This window comes from Grammomys surdaster, unplaced genomic scaffold, assembly GCF_004785775.1.
Source record: "Grammomys surdaster isolate TR1022 unplaced genomic scaffold, NIH_TR_1.0 328, whole genome shotgun sequence".
In the NCBI taxonomy this organism is placed as follows: Eukaryota; Metazoa; Chordata; class Mammalia; order Rodentia; family Muridae; genus Grammomys; species Grammomys surdaster.
Window position 1 is genome coordinate 1,206,549 of NW_021604747.1, and position 5,396 is coordinate 1,211,944.

At 53.7% G+C, this 5,396-nt stretch overlaps 1 protein-coding gene across 1 annotated transcript in view; it reads left to right on the plus strand.

The window, feature by feature from the left end:
• Positions 1 to 1,417: 1,417 nt before the first annotated feature.
• Positions 1,418 to 5,396, plus strand: part of Svil (supervillin) — a 190,561-nt gene continuing 186,582 nt past the window's right edge. The window contains exon 1 of the mRNA XM_028778184.1: positions 1,418 to 1,511. The gene's annotated coding sequence lies outside the window, so the exon portion shown is untranslated. The remainder of the gene's footprint in view (positions 1,512 to 5,396) is intronic.

The window sequence follows — 5,396 nt, forward strand, 5'->3', positions numbered from 1 at the left end:
CTGTTTCTTTACTACATTTTCACCTTCCTAGTGTGAGGGGTCCCCATCACTCTGTGTGTGTGTGTGTGTGTGTGTGTGTGTGTGTGTGTGAAGTCCACAGGTCAGCCTAGGTGGAGGGAGGAGGGATGGAGAAGGAAAACCCTCAGTGTCTTTTCTGGTATATTAGAATGGGAGTTTACAGCTGTGGACTATGATCCTGTCCACTTGGTCTTTGCAGATGCCAGCCCTAAGTACCCCAGAATGTTACTGCATTTGCGACACTGTCTTTAAAGGGGTAATTAAGCTGCAACCAGGTCATATGCTCCTATAAGAGATTTAGACACCGACAGAATCAGAAGGAAGACCCGTGAACGCACGGGAGAGTGGGGCATAACCTGTCAACAACTTGATCTGGGATACCTGAACTCTGGAACTGCAAGGAAATAAACGCTTGGTGAAGAACTTCGAGTTTGGGATTTCTCCATAGGCAGCTCTAAGTAAACAAATACACTTCCTTTCCTTTCTCTTTATGGAGCTGTTCGATGTGAGCTAGGAACAAACTCTGGAGAGAAAAATAAAAACTTAACACCCAGAGGAAGCGAGCAGGGATTGGAAGGAAGTTCTTTGCTAACACTCTGCTCAAGCAGAAATGCAACATATTTTTCCACATTTAAATTTATCTATCGCTCTGCTCTTCACGCAGCGTTTTCACGAACTTTAACTCAGCATCACCTAGGAGCTTGTGAGAAATGCAAATTTCCTGGCCCCACCTAAAGACAGGGCCAATATGTAACCCGATGGGTGGGGAGGTGAAGGGCTGCAGTCATTGTGGTAAAAGTTCCACCAATGAGCTTGGTAAGTTCCCCTGGACACTGGTGGTTGTGGTGGGACTGGACTTTACACAGATGTGAGTGGCCTAACAAGGTCGGTCACCTTGGCAACTAGCCCGGAGAGCTACAGGCTGCAATGTTTGCCTGGGTTGCCAGTTCTTATCCCTAGAACCGCTGGAAGCTCAAGCCAGCCACTCCGGGACTAGGAGGTGAGTAGCCTCTCTGGCTCCCGGAAGCTTCGGGTAAATAGAGCCCAGGGCCGAGGAGCCCTGGAGCAGCGGGGCGCGTGCGCGGGGCGCGTCCCCGGCCCGGCCTGGGCGGGAGCGCGCCGAGGGGGTGGGTCTCACCGGCTCCGCTGGCCTGGCGCGCCATCAGAGCCACTCAGAGCGCCTGGCGGAGGACACCCGGGAGCCCCACAATTAATACCCGGCGCCCGCCCGCCGCTCCGGGATTCGCGTACCGGTTGTCCGGGAGGGAGGCGCTAGGTCAGTTCTGAGGCCGCAGATTGCTTTACTCCAAACGCAGCTGCGTCCATCCGGAGCGGAGCAGAGCTCTCCGCGCACTTCTGGAGAGCGAGCCGGGGCTGACGACCGTGCTGCGGACCCTGAGGTCCAGCGCGATCTTGCGTTCCCCAGGCCGCCGGGTCCTTGTCGCAGGCACTGGGGCGGCAGGTGGGCGAAGGCGGCTGCGCAGGAGAGCGAGGTGAGTAGGGTCAGGAAATGTGTGTGTGTTTGGGGGTGGGGGGAGGCGTCTCGGAGGACGTTCTCCGGGTCCGGAACGGGCCCTCGCTCTGAGATGTTCCCTCGACTGGACCCCTAAGTTTCTCTGTAGACCCGAGGGAGGCTGAGAATTAAGCTGCTGAAGCGTGTTTATCCTTCCTGAGAGAGTGAGGCAGCCCCCAGCCACTCCCCCAGCCTGGGCTTCAGCTGCGACCCGACCCGGCGTCCCCTGCCCGGCGGCTGCCATCGCACCTGGGGCTCTCCGGGAGCCTCTTCCTATGGGGAGACCTGGAATGTGGCAGACTCCCGCTCTTTCCTTCAGTCTCTTTAGTTAAGCAGAGAGGCACTGAGACACAGACACAAACTTAGTTTGAACACTGTAAACGCCACACTTCCAGTGTTTTAAAATTGCACGTGCGTATTGTAGATTAGTTGCGGTTTTTTCGGGGCACTGTAGTACGGGGTAGAGGTGGTTGGTGACAGGACTGGGCCTCATGGCCCGCAAGGGAGGCAACTCTGGCCTCGCGTGCCCGTTCTGGGAGCAGGCACAGCTTTTAGGATCTGGCCCAGACGGGTCCCTGCGTCCTAGCTCCTGCTCAGGAAGGGGTGTCCCTGCTGAGTTGCGCCACTTTCTCCTCCTTCCTCTGCCCGGCCTGCGGGGCTCCGCCTGGTGTCCCGGCAGAGGGCGCCAGCTCCTGATCACCGTCTGGGCCAGCGGAGGGGAGGGGATTTGTAAGCCTCCAGGTAAGGAGCGAAGTGAACCACCCAGAGGCGGGGGGGTGGGGGGGGGATGGGGGGGAGGGTGGGTGAGCGGGGCTCAGGGCCAAGAGGCAGCGAGTGGCCTGGGAGCCGCTGGTCGAGACTAGGACTGCTGTCCTGTGGGAAGTCGCGATCCTGTCTAGGAGGCTCAGGAGAGCTTGGCAAGGTGAGGATTGGCCGGGAGCTCTGAGGCAGTCCTCGGGATGCCTTTGCGTGCCTCCCAAGGCGGGAAGCGGGGTCGGTTTCACGGCTGCCGGCGGTCCTGCGGGGGCGAGGCTGGAACCCGGAAGGCACTGGCCGGGAGGGGCGGCGGGTCCACAGGCCGCTACCGCCGGGTGCTGTTTCAGCTTCTGGGGTACCAGGCTAGTAACGAAGGTACCGTGCGGCTGCCGATCCCATCCACTTCCGTCCTTGCTGCCCTGCGGGGAAATCTGGCCAAGTTTGGATTTTGGATTTCAGAGTTTCGGGGAAGTTTGGTGAGAGGAGGGGCGGGGAAGAGGGCTCCCAAGCTAGGGCGCAGGAGGAAACCCAATTCCAACTTCGTGGTCAACTCCCTCTCCCTGGCTGCCCAGGACTGCCTGGGTTTCTGCGCCCTGTACCGCGCCTGAGCGGGACCAGCACGGGTTTGAACCAGGCGCTAAGCGAACCCTGCCTCCGCCTGCACACGCCCCTCCCCGTGGAGTCTGCGTGTGTGTTGGCCTCCACAAGGGCGGGGCTTAGCTTGGATGACAGCCTGCAGCCCCTCCCACTCCCCACTTCCCCCACCACTACCAGATATCTAGAGAGTGGAGCCCCAGAAAGTGGTAATTGTATTATTGGTAGCCACAGGAGGAGAGGTTCCAATCCCGGGCCATGGTCTGGGTCTGGTGCAGGGTTAAGGGTCTTCTGAGCAGGACTTGAAGACCTGTTGAAGTGAGCTCACTGCAGTTGCAGTACCGTGGAAGGGAAGAGGCCACTTGGTTTCCACCATCGCATTTATATCTCAAGCTGTCGCCCGGCAGACCTTAGCACAGGCACAGTATTTGTCCGGGGACGGATATCAGAGGAGGCACTTCCCTGTGTGTCTCAGGACCTGGACCTTACAGACGAAGTGTTCCTTAAGAGAAAGGCAGCCAGGCACACTCTTCTGATAGGTGCCCTCCAGCCTCAGGGTCAGTGCCTAAGTCACAGCTTCACATCAGTTAGCCTGAATCAGGTCTGCTGTTGCAAGGGAGGGGCTGGCTTTGAGGATGTGCTTGAGACTTAGGAAAATCTCCCAGCCTGAGATGGCTACTTAGATCTTTGCCTTGCATCTCACCACCTCCTTCAGAGGGTGGGTTTGAAAACGAAAGGGTTAGGAGGCTGACAGTTCTGCAAGTCAGACCTGCTCCATAAGTATTTGCTGTTTCTAAACAGCCTAAAAGGCTGTTTCTGCTTGCTCCTGTTTCGTTGTTTTGAGACAGGGTTTCACTCTGTAGCCAGAACAGGCAGAACTCACTGCGGGCCTGTCTCAGCCTCCTGAGTGCTGGGCAGCCAAGCATGAAGTTTTCATAAATTGTTAAATCCATGCTGTAATTCTGGTCACATTTGATCTGGTTGGACATTAAACGTCTTCTATTAATGACACCACTTCACTGACACCAACTTGCAAAATTGAAGAAATGCTGGGAAAACAATAAATCTTAAAAGATAATACAAACAAAAACTCAACCTGTAGACTCCAGGACAGTCCCACTAGAAGATCAGAATTCACTGCCTCCTGCTTCCTGTGGTGTCTCACCAGGTGAACCTGGAGCCAGGAATTCTCCCCAGCACACAGCCATCAGCCCCACCCAATATGACATGGCCACAGGCCTGAGAGTGTGTATTAAAATAACCAAGAGTTGCTTTCAAAGTTGATTTTCCTGATTTTTAAACACATTCCCTTCCTCTTGAGTCTTCTTTACAGACCTAAGGATATACTGTCTAAATGGTTCTATTAACACTGAGCTTATGTTTAAGACATGGGACTTTGGTATGACCCTGAATGCTACTTAAAACATGTGGATTTTAAAAAGAGAGGTGTGTGACATTTTTTAGAATGTCATTCTGGGGCTCAGAATGTCTTAGTGCTGTGCCAGCCCTGGGGACACCCATGGGTAATGACTGAAGGCTCAGCCCATGGAGTCCCAGTGGCTGGCCCGGGCTGCATCTACTACTACTGCTGCTGTCTTAGCCAATAGCTCAGCTCCTTTGAGCTTCCTTTTCTTCCTTCAAGATGGGGACGATAGTAGTCTACCCTGATTTCCAGCTATAGGCATAAAATTAGATAAAGTATATAAGATACTTGGCACAGTGCCCAGAACATAGTGGCCGCTCAACCAACCAATGAGGTGTAAGAACAGCATTCCACTTTCTTCATTTCTGTGTAGCATCTAGACAGGTAACGAAGGTGGTAGCCAATGGCTTGCACACCCTCACGCCCACGCTTGTCAATTGTTCACTATTGTGCACTGAAGGATTTCTCCTCTTTCTCAGCAAGCTGAGAGTGGGGAAGGTTGTTGCTGATGGAAACTTTGTCCACTTGTGGGAGGAATTTGCAAGGGCCTCCGGAACTAGGAGGCTTTCCTCCTGGCCGTGCCACTGTGTAATTTTGTGGCTAGCTTTCCAGTCATTTCCCTTTCCTTTAAACTTAAAGCCAGTATCCAAATAACCAACAAGACAAGACTTAAAAAAAAAAAACAACTTAAAACTGAACTGAGAAAAGGAAGTAAGTTTTCTTTTCTTTGTTCTGCCCAATTGATGGGCCATCTATAATACTAAAGAAAAAGAACCCGCTTCTATGAAAATTGTGCCAGCCCAGTCTTGGAAAGAGAGGCCATTATATTTGGAAAATGGAAATATTTTCTGATTCTTTAAGTGTGTTGACTGGAGGAAGGGGAGCCAGAGCTCTCCTTTCAGTTTTTTCAAGTGTGGTAGACTCAGTCCTGTGAAGTGCTGCGCTCTGAGAAGCGGCTGGAAGAAGGCATGCAGTGACAAAGCTGATCAAACGGGAGAGCCAGGGAAACACTGGGAAAGTTCTCAACCTCATAAACCTAAGTGAAGGAATAATGTGTCATGCTCTCCTCCCTGCTCCTTTTCCCTCCCTCTC